The 17,139-nt window shown below is 45.6% G+C and overlaps 1 protein-coding gene across 1 annotated transcript in view; it reads right to left on the bottom strand.

Annotated features, from left to right (window-relative positions):
• Positions 1–6,503: 6,503 nt before the first annotated feature.
• LOC107115243 (septin-2) overlaps positions 6,504–17,139 on the bottom strand; it is a 77,799-nt gene continuing 67,163 nt past the window's right edge. Inside the window, exon 12 of the mRNA XM_015416900.1 lies at positions 6,504–7,416. The gene's annotated coding sequence lies outside the window, so the exon portion shown is untranslated. The remainder of the gene's footprint in view (positions 7,417–17,139) is intronic.

Below are 17,139 nucleotides of genomic sequence, written 5' to 3'. Positions count from 1 at the left end.
GGCTGCCCTCTGAAACGTCGTTCTGCAGAATCGGATTGTCTGGGGTGAGATTGCAATAGCCTGCTGACTTAACCGGCCTGCAGGGGAAAGGAGAATTGGACCGAAGCAAGCCGACTTCGAAAGAGGAACTGCCGGCAAGCCGACTCAAAGACGGCATTGGAGAGTTTGCCTAGCGCCCCACCCGCCTTGCTGGAGGTCCATTTAGGTTTGCATCCAGTTTCCCACCAGGGCTAAGAAGCCCACAAGCAGGCATGAAGGCAACGTCCCTCCCCCACTGCTGCCCTCCACTGACTGGTATTCAGAGATACACTGCCCCTGAACATGGAGGCTCCATTTAGCTATTATAGCTAATACTATTCTTTCTGAAAGTCCTCTAAGGTAGAATTTAAATATACACACCCCCATACAGGCATAATCTTGGTGTCAGCATCACCTGTAATGCTCCCAGCTTTATCACTTCCAAAGGGGGTTATCTAAAATCAGGCTTGGAAAGGACCACTTCCAGCGGCTAACCATTTATGGAGAGTCGGGTTTGGTGTAAAGAGCAGATGCTGCCTTGCAGCTCCAGTTTCAACAACTGGGAGACTGCTGCTGTACACCTGCAATAAAACCCCAATTCAGTCTACCTGTGAGAGCCCAGCCTCAGCTATAGCAGTGACAAAAATCCAACCACGAATATGGACTATAGGGCCCCGAGAGCATGTACAAAGTGCATTCACTCCTAAAATATTAGCGCATGGCCCTGCCATTGGGTGCTTCCAGACCAGAGCTGGCCTCAGATGACATAATGGGTAGAGGGCTGGCATGACGGACCCCTGCTTCTTTTATTCTGGAGGCAGTCTTTCCCGCCAAAACACTGTTCACCACTCTGACTGAGCAGCCTCTTAATAGCGTGTTAAACTTATAACTCTCTTTGTGTCCCACCCAGTGTCAAAGAAGTTTTCTGGCTTTTTCTCAGGCCAGAGATCCCCCCCCCCATTATTGCTAACTCCTGATGAGGATTTTCCTCAGAAAAGGCTGGTTGCCCATCTCCCTATGTTTGCTTAGATTTCTGAGGGGGTGCCATTTATGACTGGAATTTTATCAAAATTCCTCACAAAATTATAAATTATTATATTCTACTATTGCGTTTTCGTAGTGGGACTAAGTAGTTGTGGGTTTCTTTTTCAAATCGCGATGCTGCCACCAGATATGGACCACAGCTCCTTCTGTTCAGTGAAGCATTAACCCCTAATCTCCCAGCTCTCTGCGTTAGATGCACGAAGCATCCTGGTTTTTGAGGTCAGTTCGTCACAGCTGGCCTAGGAGCATACCCAAATCTGCCACTCAGCTCATAAGGTGACTTCGGTCCAGTCTCTCTCACTCTAGCCTATCACAAAGGTCATTGGCAGTATAACCAGTGTGGGAGAGTGGTAACTTGGTATAATGGTTTGTGTCAGACTGATCTATGAGACCCAATTTCACATCCTCCTCTCTGCCATGGAAGCCTGTTGGCCGGTCCCACACACTCAGCCTAACCTACCTCACAGGATTGTTGTGGGGACAAAATGGAGAAAAGAAACACCATGTAAGTGGGAGGAAGGTGGAGTATAAGCGAAGTAAGTAAATAGATAGAATAGACCAATAAGACTGATATGGCTGAGAGCACTGGAGGAAGCGTAGGACACAAAAGGGATCAAAAGCAGTCAGCAGGGGTGGGCACTTGCCCTAGCCTACACAGTCCAGCAGAAGACCTCTGGCTGAGGGCCCCCTGCTTTGGTGCCTACCTACTGCTCGGCCCCTGTGAGTCTACCTGCTCACTCACAAGGTCACTTCTTCTGTAGGGAGGAAACAGGCAGTGGCAGCACAGAGTAACTGGTCTCCAAGAGCCAGTTTGGTATAGGAGAGCCAGTTTAGTGTAGTGATTAAGAGTGTGAACTCTAATTTGTGAGAACCGGGTTTGATTCCCCACTCTTTCACATGCGGCCACTGGTGTGACCTTGGGTCAGTCATAAGTTCTCTCGGAGCTGTTCTCGAGAGAGCCCTCTCAGCAGTAAGAAGACTGCCATAATCCTGGAAAGAGGCTGTGGCTTAATGGCAGAGCATCTGCTTGGCATGCAGAAGGTCCCAGGTTCAATCCCCGGCAACTCCAGTTAAAGGCTAAGGTGATAGGCGATGTGAAGGACCTCAGCCTGAGACTCTGGAGAACCGCTACCAGTCTTGGTCCTTTGGTGGACCAAGGATCTGATTCACTATAAGGCAGCTTCTGCCAGCCTGGGTCCAGAATAAGAGGTTTCTGTTGCCAGAACTCTCACTTTCTAGAACTGAGCTTTGCTCTGAACTCCCTCTTGAAAAAAGGAAGTCATCATTTGATGTAAGACAATTTACGATGAGTAAAAAAAGATGTTCCATCCTGACCCTAAGATAATAATCACTGTATCTCCTAGTAAACTGGCTGACCCCTGCATGGACAACAAAAGCTACGCATCCCTCATGGGCAACTGGGGCGGGGAGCAATCTGTCTACTCGGGGGTACAGGAAAACATGACTTTGTAAATTAATCTGATGATCATTTTAAAAGGCCTCAACACACAGCCTTTGTGCAGCACAACCTCGTGACTCTCTTCACCTTCCATCGTCTACATCACATGACGGAAACTGATGCATGTTTTTAAATGCGCACGCACACAATCAAGAAAAAAGTAGAGAAGTCCCACATGGGCACATTTAGGTATGCCCATTCTGTACAGTCCAGGAAGATCAAAATGGGAATTCAGGACCAGAAGTTATCAATCTGTGAGGCACTGACTCCAGCAGGATCATTAAAAAAAAACACTGTACTAACATTTTCAGGGTTGTATTATCTGTTGTCAGAACTGAAAGCCAGTTTGGTGTAGCGGTCAGGAATGTGGACTCTAATCTAGAAGAACCATCTTTGATTCTCCACTCCTCCACATGCAGCTGCTGGTGTGACCTTGGGCCAGTTACAAGTCCTTTCAGCGCTGTTCTCTCATGAGCAGTTCTCCAAAGAAGAAGAGATTGGATTTATAACCCGCCCAAGGACACCATGACAGAGTGGGAATTTGAACCTGGGTCTCCCCGTTTCTATTTTGTGTTTTTATTTTTTCCCATCTGGAGAACCTTAGGATAATCTTGGGCAGCAGCAACACCACTAACTGAGTGGCGCATTTTGTAATAATTAAACTAAAACGAAGGCATACTAATACACCATTAATATTCCCAAACAATCTATAGCATACATGTTTTTCACACTAATAGTGAACTTTACTATTTTAATTTGAGGGGGTGACTTTTAAATATACAGAACCCCTTCCCCATGGCTTCAGCATTTTAAAGAAACTAATCCTCTGGAAATCCACTGGTGAGACACAATCCTAAATATCACATTTTCTACAGCTGCTCAATGACATTATGTGATGGTATGCCAGAGTTGTCTGTTCTTCCTGTCTAGGAAGTTGCGTATCTCTCTATGGCAGACCTTAAGAAGGGAGAACACAGGCTGTATTCTGGTAACATCTATTTGAATAAGCACTTTAGGAAATCAGGGAGCTGGATCTACACTAAATTGGCAATTTTCACCAATTCTCCCTCCCTTCCCTCTGCACGTCGCTCACTCAGGGTCCCCTATCCCCGCCAAGAGTAGCATTTCATGGCAATTGGTGAGTTGTTGCGGGGGGGGGGGGCAGAAAAGCATCATTCTGCCATTGGAAAATTGAGTCTGGATACAACCCAGGGCATATTCACACACATACACACAGAACACACTCAACTAGATTTGAGGCCACACCATGGCAAACAACTGTGGGTTTCTGAATGAAGAATATGAGTCCCTTGAACAGTGTCCCTTGAAGGGGGGGGAGGCTCCTGGTGGCATGTAAGACGACTTTATGGAAGAAAGTACACTATTGTTAACTATCCATCAAATTTTTTGGCCTGGGGATTAACGTAGAGTAACTTATGTATGTGCAGGAATGGGGTTGTCTAAAATTCTAATTCCTGACCTAGACTCCAAATGCTGGATATTAGAACGGTTGCTACAGCCGTTGCCCGAGTCTCTCTGTCACCTCGGCTGCATAAAACGTTTTCCCCACAAAACCACAAGAAAGAAAGGCCTGTAAAGTCAGTAGCTGGCCCTGTCGCAGCACACGTGGGTGACCAAATCTGCTTTAAATAATTTCAGACTCTCCAGCTGACTCCATCAGTAGTGGGGGGGAGGGGGGAAAGAAACACAGATCGGTAATGCATTCCACAATTCTGAAAGGCTAGACAACCACAAAACCATTAAGAGAGTCTGCCACATAATCAAAGGCACTGGCAATCTAATAATCAGATTCATAAATTGTTTGACAGTCTGCCACTGAAAATTTAAATCTAGTACAGACTAAATGGGTAATGCCAGTACTCGTCCAGAAGACATTAAAGCAGCAGTACATAACAACTAACCAAGCGGAGTACAATGTGCACTGAACCTTTGCATCCTGAGTCCCTACTTTGAAATATCCTTCCCTTCTATATTCACACACATACACACAGAACACACTCAACTAGATTTGAGGCCACACCATGGCAAACAACTGTGGGTTTCTGAATGAAGAATATGAGTCCCTTGAACAGTGTCCCTTGAAGGGGGGCTCCTGGTGGCATGTAAGATGACTTTATGGAAGAAAGTACACTATTGTTAACTATCCATCAAATTTTTTGGCCTGGGGATTAATGTAGAATACTTATATAAGTGCAAGAATGGGGTTGTCTACAATCCTCATTCCTGGACTCCAAATGCTGGATATTAGAACGGTTGCTACAGCCGTTGCCCGAGTCTCTCTGTCACCTCGGCTGCATAAAACGTTTTCCCCACAAAACCACAAGAAAGAAAGGCCTGTAAAGTCAGTAGCTGGCCCTGTCGCAGCACACGTGGGTGACCAAATCTGCTTTAAATAATTTCAGACTCTCCAGCTGACTCCATCAGTAGTGGGGGGGAGGGGGGAAAGAAACACAGATCGGTAATGCATTCCACAATTCTGAAAGGCTAGACAACCACAAAACCATTAAGAGAGTCTGCCACATAATCAAAGGCACTGGCAATCTAATAATCAGATTCATAAATTGTTTGACAGTCTGCCACTGAAAATTTAAATCTAGTACAGACTAAATGGGTAATGCCAGTACTCGTCCAGAAGACATTAAAGCAGCAGTACATAACAACTAACCAAGCGGAGTACAATGTGCACTGAACCTTTGCATCCTGAGTCCCTACTTTGAAATATCCTTCCCTTCTTCTGACTGGGATACAAGGACTCAGATCTCTATTCCGACTTGTATCTGAAGTTTTGACTCTCGGAAGTTTATACCCTGAAAAGGTGCGTCTGGACTTGAATCTAGCAGTCCATAACATCAGAAAATCCTCACATTTGATTACATGCACACGGCAAGATGACAGAGACGTATAAGCTCTTTACCAACTCCCTCACCTCCACTCCAAAGCCTATTACCATCTCATTCTGCTGCATTGTATAGACCGTTTCCATGAAGTTTATGAAGTTTCAACCGCACTCCCCCATCCAGGCAACAACCAGGCTGCTTCAGGTCAACATTGAAGCAGCACAATGCACCCTGAAAATGTATTTTGGTGCTGCCTTGCTGACAAAGCATTTCAGAATACAGTAGAAGGGTCTTCTTGCAGCCTCAAAATTTTGTCTAAGTAAGCCTCTGTTGATTAAGCGAGACCTGGGGAGCGAGAGAGGGAAGGAAGGAGTAGGTAGAGGATTTCATTACCTTTCCAGATTTGTGAAGAGGAAAGCCTGCTGAGAGAAAAACAGTGGTGTTCTGCAGATCACTAAAGCTAAGTAATGGGCACATTCCCTGTTCCCAAGCTTTTATGAGGGTAGAGTTGGATTAGAATTCGCTGGCATTCATGGATCCGAGCTGCCATGCAATGAAGGCATCTTGGTCTATATTGCTGGGTTTGCCAGGGAGACCGCTGTCAGGCCTGCTGATTGCATGTCCAAACTGAACTCACCTTCTCTGTCTTTAAGCTTTCCAGACTACCAGCCCACTCGTGTTTTATTCCAGGATCAGACCATGCCTTGACCCATACAAACCAGACTTTTCTACTTATCCCAATGTGGGTTGAAGATTCATCCTCATTTCCATCTCTGGAGACAGTGATCCCACTACTTTGAGACCTTGTTTTGGAATGAGAGCCAAGCGGTACAGAGACGCAGGAACTGTGTCATAATTTGACCTCTGAACTCCAATGTCAGACACAAAGATTACAAAACATGCACCGACACAAGATGCTGTGGTTCTTTTCCAGGAGGTGTTCCTTGGAGGCTCAGAGCCCATGTGAACCACTACCCAGAGGCCAGGAGGGATACCCAGTTTCCTCTAGAATGCCACAAGCAGATACCTTCCTTATTTCCAGAACAAGATTTCTCCTTTCTGCTTCCTCATTTCATCAGCAATCCAAAACAAAAGGATAAACCCACACAGGTCATTTTCTCGTGTTTATTCCATTTATTACAAAATGCTAAGGGAAGTTAGTGTCCTGGTACATACAAAACGTTTTGAGTACAGACCGTTGTTCTGTCAGCCAAGGGGACCCAAGTAGCTTCAACAGAAACTGTCATTGATTAGTACCTGCAAACCCCATGGTGGGTCTTTTAGGAGGTCCCCATGAACAATTTTGGCATGCCAGGCATTTGCAATTATTTAAGGCATCGTGGATAAGGGATGTTCAATCCTGTACCACCATCGTTCCTGTAGCTTTAGTGTTCTGTACCTTTCTCCCCTCTGTTTAAAGAAAGCACCTGAAAGGATTCTAACCTAGCAATCTAAGGAAAGCACAACCTAGAGAGACAGACATTTTTGGAACAGACGACTGTGAGACAAAAATCCTATGAAGTAGCAAGCGACAAGCTATATCACTAACTAACTTGCGACTAACGAAGCAAAGTGTAACTTGGTCAGGGCACAAAGCACGTACATACATTTACAGGAAACAGCTTGCTGGTCTTTAAGAAACGAAGTTACAAGAGCATCCATGATTATCCTAAATGAAAAAGCCACGGTTCATCGACCTGCTCCTCAAAGCTTACGTACATATAGTATGAGTCCACTAGCTTTTTGAATGAAAGCAAAAATGGAGACAGGGAAAAAAGTTAGAAGGAAAATAAACCCGACATTATATGCAGGAGAGCATCATTACCAAGAAGATGGAAAAAAGATATTAGCCAACATGATTAAGGACGAGTACATATATATCATGAGAGGAGGGAGAGGCTGCTTTCCAATTGGATCTTCCAAGGCTGTGTCTCGCGATATCCAGCACCATATCCAAGCATTATTCCATTGGTATTTGGTAGTGTTGTGATTCAGTTTGAAGTAAAGCATCGACCCATTTTCAAGAGGACCGTAGAACTGCCATGGAAGAGAGAAATGTAACAGTTTAGAAACCAGACAAAGCCTTCTCTGTGGTGGCACCAAGACTGTGGAACTCCCTCCCCCTAGGAAGGCTTATTTATTCATCTAACATCCCATTTTTGTCCCCTGGGGGAACCCAAAAAGGCATCACCATTCTCCTCTTAGGAGAGGAGCCCCAGCACGTTTATTTCTGAGAAGCTCTGGGATTCTCTGATGTTATGGGATAGCTGGTTAATTTAGCCAGCGTTTTGTAATTATTTTATTTAATCTGTGCTGTGGCACCTTTGATCTTGGTCAGTAAATCTGGAGATTTGCAAAATTGAAAGACTGGATAAGAAGATCTTAATAAATACCAATAAAAGCACACACACACAAGCAGGACATCTGAAGACTTGTCCTCTCCCAAACCTGCCCATTTGCCAAAACATACCTGCCATTTGAGATAAGACAGGTGGCAAATGGGGACAGGGCCTTCTCTGTGGTGGTTCCCGGTCTGTGGAATTCCCTCCTCAGAACTAGATGTTTGGCGCCAACCGTTCTATTATTTAAGTACCAGGTTAATACTGATTTTGTTTCCCCATACTTTTTGGTCAACAACATCATTTATGGCTAGTTTTTGTTTGCTTGGTCAAGGGATTTATTCCAGTGTATCTTACACTGTTACATACTGACTGTAAGCCTCCTTGAACAAATTTGCTGGGAAAGCAGAATAAAGATGTTACCGACACAATGTTGTTTGTGCACATTTGCCCATGCATGTCCCATGGAATGGGATGGATGTTCTCATCCTGCACGTGCAAGTCGTTCACACTTAACGAAGCCTGAAGCTTGTGGTTCCCCTTCTGTTTTTCACATGGGGACTTCGGTACCAAGCACAGGCTGAATGGTATATGAAATATTTATTTATTTATTTGATTCATACCCTGCCCTCCCCACCAGGGCTGGCTCAGGGCGGCTAACAAGGCCACAGGCATTATAAACAATAAAAATTTAACAATTGAAAACCATCAGACCATTTAAATGTACAGCTCATATAATGGGGTGGGAGTGGGGGAAGTGAAGCTGCCTTTCCCAGGAACACACGGCAAAATTCAGGCTAAGCACGGGCTGCCCATTCAAGAGCAGAGCAGCCTTCTTCTGGAGATGCACTCTGCAGACCACAGGACAATGTCTGGGCTCCAGAGCCTCCAGAATCATCCCTCCGAGAAGCTCCTTCTCACGGAAGTCGGCAGGCCCCGTGCCAGATGACTTCAAGGCCGAATTTAGCTGCCTTACGTTTGAAGCCTCACAACATTTAACGAGAGCAGAGGAAGGAGGGCTCAGATCTATTTTTAAATCTGCGCTCGCCCCACTCCTCACTCCTGACAGGCTCACATGCCCTGCTTGCCTGCCCTCTTCCTCCTGGAAACAAGAGCCAGAGGATTGCTCCATTAACGCGAACGAAGTCCTCCTGGGCATACAGGATTCACAGCTGCAGGATGCAAGGAGGCTTAGAGGGCTTGAGGAGGGGACTCAGACCAACTCGTGGATAACAGATCAGATTCGACTCCAGCAGCACCTTAAGAGACCCACCAAGAGTTTCAGGATGTAAGCTTTTGAGATCTGAAGCTCCCTTAGCCCCTTCGCAGGTGGCACACCAAGGGAGCCGCGACTCTTGAATTATACCCTGAAACTCTTGTTGGACTCAAATCTGTTTTACAGCAGATCAACACGGCCATCCTCTGAAATGGTAACAGATCTAACAGATGAGCTGCTGTCAGCCAGAACAGCTAAAATGGAACCTCTGCACTCAGAGGCAGTGTACCTCTGAATACCAGCTGGTGGAAAGGAGCCAAAGGAAAAACTATCGCCTTCTTATCCTGTCTGTGGGCATCCTGGTGGTTTCCGCTTTGGGAAAGAGGACACCGAAGCAGACAGATCGTTGGGCCGATCCAGCCAGACTCTTTTCAAGTTTTTTTTTTGTTACATGCACTGTCAGCCTGAAAGATATGTCAAGCCCTGGGGCCCCTAACCACAGAGCTTGTCCATTCCGCACTTCCACGCCTGGCACAGCATTCTGCATCGGAGGAAGATATCCAGCCCTCCAAGAACATCAGCATTCCTGTTTTAAACAGGTAATTTTTTAAAAGCTGAGTACGCACTGCGCCCTACCTGGTACACCTCTGAACCACCAGCCTGCTGGACCACCTGCCAGCTATCCAGATAACAAGATAAGTGAGTCACATCACTAACTGGAGGACTAACTGGAGGACCAACTGCAGGTGGCACGCAAATGCATGTTGTTGAGCAAAAGGTGGGAGGCAATAGGATTTCTGAGCGACTGGCAGGGAAACCAGGCCCCCGGTCCAAGGAGAGAGACCAGGAACCCTCAGGAGAGGCAGAGGCTGAATTCAGAAATAAGAGGATGAGGCTGGGAAGTCCTGGGGCTCATGCCCTCTCTCTGTCCTTCATTCCCTGGCGCATGGCTTGGATACTGGCTTTGCAACAAGCCGTACCCTTACAGCCAACCACCCATATGTGGAAACCATCACACAGAGTTTTCCCACATTCTTCTCCATTCCTGCAGTCCCTGCCAACCCCCTCGAAATACCAGTGCAAAGGAGGAGGAGGAGGAGGAGGAGGAGGAAATTGGATTTATACCCCACCCTTCACTATCCAAAGGTGTCTCAGAGCGGCTTACAAACTCCTTTCCCTTCCCCTCCCCACAACAGACACACTGTGAGGGAGGTGGGGCTGAGAGAGCTCTGACAGAAACTGCTCTTTTTTCAAGAACTGCTCTTATCAGAACTACGGCACACTTAACCACTACACCAAACTGGGACTCAAGGGGTTGGGGGGAGGGGGCTGGAATGAGTGGGGGGTCAAGTGAAGCTGTGTCTGCAGGAGGAGATATCTGGCCTCCTTGGGCCCTCCCCTCTCCAGCCCACCGAACCCCCACTGCACGAGTCCCAAAACCCTGATTTTCTGGGGTCAGAAGGGGCTGCACGAGCCGAGAGAGGCATTGGAAAACTTTGCATCCTGTGCACAGATTGCTGGATACAGGTTTGTTACGACATCTGAGCCTTGCCTTCAAGAAAAATTACAACCCAGGATAGACAGGAAGTCTTCAATATCTCATAATGTGGGGTTGTTGTACGTGAGCCCTAGGACTTCCAGGGTTTGTTCTTACAGTAAGAATACTGGTTTGCCCTTACATCTGGCCCTGCTTAGTATTTTGATGGGAGGCCACCAGGGAAGTCTGCGGTTGCTGTTCAGAGGCTGACATCTTGCATTGAAAACCCTATGGGGTCACCAGAAGTCGGCTATGACTCGGCAGCACTTTCCACCACCTGACATCTGAATGTGGCCAAAGTCGCTTACCTTGGCTTTCCAAAGAACCCACCTGCTGTACCTGAGAGCCAATTCGGTATAGTGGTTAAGTGTGTGGACTCTAATCTGGGACAACCGGGTTTGATTCACTTGCACCTGGCTGGATGACCATGGGAAGCCATAGTTCTGACAAGAGCTGTTCTCTCAAGGGCAGTCCTCAAAAGAGCTCTCTCAGCCCCACCTACCTCACAGGGTGTCTGTTGTGGGTAGGGGAAGGGAAAGGAGCTTGTAAGCCGCTCTGAGACTCCAAGTGAAGGGCGGGGTACAAATCCAATCTCCTCTTCTTCTTCTTCTTCTTCTTCAGCCTTTGGCCCTTATTAAGGACAAATGTTTTGCGGTGAAAAGGAGGGGGACACTCTACCGTAGGAAACCAAAATGTTATCATGCTGGCCAGTTGCAGCATGTAAACTTAAGTTGAACTTGGGTGAGCAATAGTATATGTTACACTGAGAATCAACAATATTTAAGCTCTTGAACTGTAAAAGCTAAGAGAATGAACGGGTCTCTAGAGTGCTGATACTAAAAGAAATAATTGCATTCAGGTAAGGCAGGCCGTTAGAGCAGAGAGTACAATACATCACTAGTTTCTTATTCTTGGAATGATGCAGATCAGTGCTATATATGCAGCACTGAAAGCATATGCATTCTTCAATATGCATACTTTATCCTAAAAATGATTTTTTGGTGCTTTTGCAGAACATCTGCAACAGGATACTCCTTCGACTCAGTGAATTCAACCAGGTCTTGATATTTTATTTATTGAGCTACACAGATCCCACACCTTTCACAACAGACTTTCAGACTGCTTAAAACCACAATAAATTAAAAACAACGGAAGTTCAAAAATACAAACAATCAGTAAACAGACAAGCAAACCAACAGAGTAGCAGAAAGCCAAATTAAGCAAAAAGATCTCAAACCCTCCCTGGGGCAAAGTTGCCTTTGTCTCTCTTCCAAAAGCCAACACTAAACATATCAAATTTCCCTAGAATGGAATTCCAGAGTTTTGGTGCCACTGCTAAGAAGGCCCCATCAGATGAAACCATGTGATGCACTTCAGAAAGGGAGGAAGTTCATATGGGAGGAAGTGGTCCTTGGTGTCCCTTAGGACCCAGACTGTTCAGGTCTGGTACTCAAATTTTGCAGTTGGTCCTCCCTCAGAAGTTGCTATTATCTTGATGCTTAAAAACAGAGCTTGTACTGCCAGTTAACATTATGCCAAATTATTCTGAAATAGGTCCACAACTTAACACATTCTGCTTTGCATATCTGCTCATTTTTTCCCAGGCACTCCTAAAACATCTACACAAAATTGCTGAATTAAAATCCATATTTTGCTTCTCTTACGAAACTGATTTAACAGGCCTGGCTCTAGCTCACCCCACCCACCGGACAGTGAGATTTCCCAACCCATTTTCAGACTCCTTACAGCAATTTTCAAGGTTCCTCTGGGAAGGGAGGGGAAGGCACTAAAACCAGTTCAAATGTAGCCACAAATCAATGTTATGTTTCTGGCTACAGAATTGTGGGGTAGCATCCTTAAATTTTCCTAAGAGCTTTTAACTTTTCACATGTATCCTAAGGAGACAGCCTGGTCTAAGTATCTTTGACATTCCCTTTTCCAGGTAGTTAATTAATTTTTTTAAATCTGGCCTCTCCGTCAAGGCCATGTAAAGAGGTGCAGGAAAACCAAGAAACTGAACCACCAAAATGGGCCTACAATGATGTTTGTTTGAGACACTCCAATAGGCTGCTGAGGATTCATCTCCATCCAGTTTTTGATCCAAATCCACCAAGGGATTTTTATAACACAGGCAGCTTTGTATGGAATTCTGGCAATAAGTAGCTTTATGCCTCCTGTGTTGATGCAGCTGTGCTAGAATTAAGGTTCAGTGCTCCAGGTAACAGCACAGGAAGATACTGAAATATTTGTGATGTTCACTTCAGGGGAAGTACTACAAAAAACCAAGGCTCGTGCCATCAAGTAAACAGAAGATGGGAACAGGTATTCCAAGGATCCCAAGAGGTGTCTCAGCAAAGCCCTCACCTACTGTTTTTCTTCAACAGCGTCAAAGTGAATTTCCCCAGAGTACCAGGACGGAGCCTAAGATCTCTTTAGGATAGGAAAGAGTAAGTGCCTCAACAAAAGGGATCAGCAGTCCAGAATGGCCATGCAACATTTCCATGTATCTGAGGCAGAATAACCAAACAGGAGCTCCACAGACAACAAGAACCGTTTTTATAATTAAAATATTTATAACCTGCCTTTCAGTTGGAAGAATTTCAAAGGCTGCTCCAAGTACAATCCAACTGATACCCGTAACACCAGAGACTGAAACTCAAGCCAAACCAATAAAGCAAAAATATGAGGCAGCAGATAAATGACAGCAGCATAAAAACAAATCAACCATTAAAAACTCTGGAGAAGGAAACTGGAACCAGGCCAAAACAAAGTATTGCTGGAGGGAGCCCAACCAGATGAAGACCACCTCTATAACCTTTGAAGGTGGGACACCCATAGAAGGGCCACAGTTAAAGATCTGGACAGGTGGTTTCAGACAGGTCCAGGAAGCCCTTCCTGGAGCGTAATCCACTGGACAGGACCTCTATGCTCAAGTTTCACCAAGGACAAATGGAGCATATGGATGCTACTCATCACAGCAACTAATATCTATCACTCAGGGTGGCTGCATGGGTTCATTCCATCATAAGATCTGCTACACAGTTTGGTGTAGTGGTTAAGTGTGTGGACTCTAATCTGGGAGAACCGGGTTTGATTCCCCACTCCTCCACTTGCAGCTGCTGGGTGACCTTGGGCAAGCCAGAGCTGTTCTCTCAAGGACAGTTCTGGAAAGAGCTCTCTCAGCCCCACCTACCTCACAGGGTGTCTGTTGTGGGGAGGGGAAGGGAAAAGAGTTTGTAAGGTGCTCTGAGACTCTGAGTGAAGGGCGGGGTATAAATCCAATCTCCCCCTCCCCCTCCTCAACAAATACAGGATCTTCTGCTGGGAGGGGGATGTCTTACTGCAGAGTTACCATTTTTTGGACATCTGGCTCAGAGGTTGAATATTTAAGGAAGTGCAGATTGGTAGGGAGCCACAGCTCAGCGGCAGAGCACATGCTTTGCATGCAGGTGGCCTCAGGTTCAATCCTCGGTATCCCAGTCAGGATCTCGAGAGACCTCTGTCTCAGAATCTGGGACACCTCGACCAATCAGAGTAGACAGCACAGGCCTAGCGGGTCAAAGGCTCTGTACAAGGCAGCTTTGGACATGTTCATAATCCAAGGTATCCTGACAATCCAAGCCCACTCGGATAAGATTTTTTTTTTTTGAAGCTTGCTAGTTCAGACGGAAGTTTCTCACTTGGCTTGATGAGTCAATTAAGGCTAACCCAGAAGCATGAGAAGCTCCGGTACAAAGCAATGAAGGGTTCTGTGCGATAATTCCTCATCTGGACTCTGCCAGCAACGCTGACCTTGTTAACTTCCACGTCTGCTGGTGGGATTAATGGATATCGACAGAAATGAACAACTGCTAACTTCAATATTTTCTGATGTAAGAGGAACTAAGCTCCTCTGATCACGCCCCTGTCCTTCCTGCACCAATCATAAGAACATAAGAACATAAGAGACGCCAATGTTGGATCAGGCCAAAGGCCCATCCAGTCCAACACTCAGTGTCACACAGTAGTCAGAAATACCAGGTGCCATCAGGAGGTCCACCAGTGGGGCCAGGACATTAGAAGCCCTCCCACTGTTGACCCCCCCCCCCAAGCAGCAAGAATACAGAGCATCACTTGCCCCAAGTTTAACCTAAGTCTGTATTGCTCCCTTCTCCATCTTAATACTACTGCAGAATGCAGAAGAAGGCTTCGTCATCATGGCCTACATTTCTCACTGATTTTGGGATTTTTAATTTTTTACACGGATCCATTCTGATGGAGTTTTCACTGAACTCAAAAGAGCACTCACTTCTTTTGTAACTTTTACTTGGTCCAAATGAGAAAGTTACTCTACTGCAAGTTTTATTTTATCAAATTGCCTTCCCGGTCTATGATATGACGTACCCAGCATCTCGGAGATTCCCTATTTGGAAGCAACCTCTTAACAGAATAATAATAAAATTGATGGCAAAAGACACCCATAGCTGCAGTATTGCCTTTCCTCGTTCTTACAAAGGCAAATATTATTCCTTGGCAAAATGCATGAACAAATAAGGAAAGAACCATTAGCTATGATCTAAAGCTAAAGAAAACCATTCAATAATAAATCACCCACTTGGATGGTAAAAGAACATTCTGAGAAAGGGTAGCTGGCTGGAGCTACATACCAGAGCCCCGAAGGTCTAAGAACATTTGGGTTGGCCAAGTGAGGACAAACCGAAGCCCAGGTCACAAGCTGCAGGATATTAGCTCAGCTCAGGAAAAAAAAAAAACAAGTGAGTTGGGTTTTGCTCACTCTCACCTCAGGGATTAGAGGCTTAATGTAAAGTAAACCCCAAATCCCATTTTAGCACAATATTAAATATTTATTGTACTTTCAAATCACACAGCACCTTTCTTACTAGCAATGCAAGGTTTTTGGAACGTTAATATCTCGGCTGCTCGCATTCTATGCATGCATACTGCAAAACATGGAGCACGGCGCAGTTTCCGGAGAATAGGTCAGGTTAGGTTGTTGAATGGAACTCATCTTGGATTAAGAAAAATGTAACATCAAGAGCACTGCGCTTTACTTAATGATTATTTTTATGTTGTTTTAAACTGTTGTTATGGCAACTGCCTCTGTTGTAGCCGCCCTGAGCCTGTTGGGGAGGGCGGGGTACAAATCAAATCAAATCAAATAAATAAATAAATAAATAATCTCAGAGTCCTTGTTCCCCCTGCCCCTCATCCCCCAAAAGGGGACAACAGAAGTGGCCTTTTAAAGAACCTTCTGGCCAATTATTAAAGGGGAGGCCTTATGCAGAGATTCCAGGAGTCACAAAGTAGGTTTTACACACCACAGAAGGCTCCTCATCCTTTCCTGCACAGCTATTGGTTGCTAGTAGTGATCAGCATTCACTCCTTGGCTTCATTTGGAATTGGGATCGGGATACTGAGCTACTTCCCCCAAAAGTGAACAGCTCCCCCCCCCCCAAAGCCCTGCCTTGAAATTCAGGCCCTACCATGCTCCTGATGACACAAATGGGAGAGTGATGGGGGTCTTGATTACTCTTTCAGCCTCCATCTCCCCCCCCCCACTTCCTTTCTTACATGCCCAACAGCATCATAGACCCAAGTGCCAAATATAGCAGCTGCATTCAAGGGCCCCCAAGAAGAGCACAAGCACAGTTTACAATCCAAGACAGCATCAACAACACTCAAATTGTTATATCGCTGAACACGAGAGAGGTAATTACAGAATTCTGCAGAATCTGGAGTCACTAACACGTTCTCCCATCTGCCGCTCAACAGTGTCTCTAGGGACCAGCCTTCTCCCAGGATTCTGAGTTCTGTTCCCACACTCTGAACATTTTCTTCAGGTTGGGGTCGCGGAACCAGAAGAGTAAGAGGAGGTTGCCTTCCTTATCACTGCCACCTCTGCGGGCTAATCCTCCTTCCCTCACGTGTCATTTCCCCTCCAAAAGCAGTAAGAGACAAACCCTCTCCCAATGTTCCATTAAAACCTTCATTACTAACAGCTCCGTTGGATCTTGTTCAACAAGGGTTTATTGCAAGTATTCGGCACTATTTTATTCATCTAACATAGGAGATTTCTACGTCACCTCTCCAGAGGCCTGCCCAAGGTGGCTCACAAACAAAAACAATAATATAAATCCATAAAGATCAACATAAATTATCAATATTAGAAACAAGCCATGTACAAACAGCATAAAACACCCATGGTGCAGCCTTAAAAGAAATCCGTAACGCAGGCCTGAAGCTAGAAGCAGACCATAAAACTTTTCTTAAAGATTATTTTCGCCCCATGTTGAGAAGACAATAAGGAAGGTGAGCCTCAAGGGGGAAGGTGTTCCAAATGTGAGGTGCCATCACCAAAAGGCCCTGTCAGGAGTCACCACCACCTGTCTTACCACTAAACCTCCCCCTAAGAAAGACTGCAGTGACTATAGCGCTTGGTTTGCACATGGGAAGCCCCATCCGGCCATGAAGAACAATGGGTAGTCTTGGTTAATTAATTATGTCAGCCAAGCCTAACTGACAGGGTTGTTATGACGATACAGATGAGACCCCCACATATAGAACTGTGAGTTCCATGGAAGAAAGATGGCAAAGCAACTAAACTTAGTGTAATGGATATGGGGTTTTTAAATTCAAGATTATGGGTTTTACTGTGATTCCCTTCTGTT

Source organism: Gekko japonicus, unplaced genomic scaffold (genome assembly GCF_001447785.1).
Source record: "Gekko japonicus isolate JY-2015 unplaced genomic scaffold, Gekko_japonicus_V1.1 scaffold316, whole genome shotgun sequence".
Taxonomy (NCBI): domain Eukaryota; kingdom Metazoa; phylum Chordata; class Lepidosauria; order Squamata; family Gekkonidae; genus Gekko; species Gekko japonicus.
Note: the sequence above shows the minus strand (reverse complement) of the source record. Positions and strands in the feature narration are given on the sequence as shown.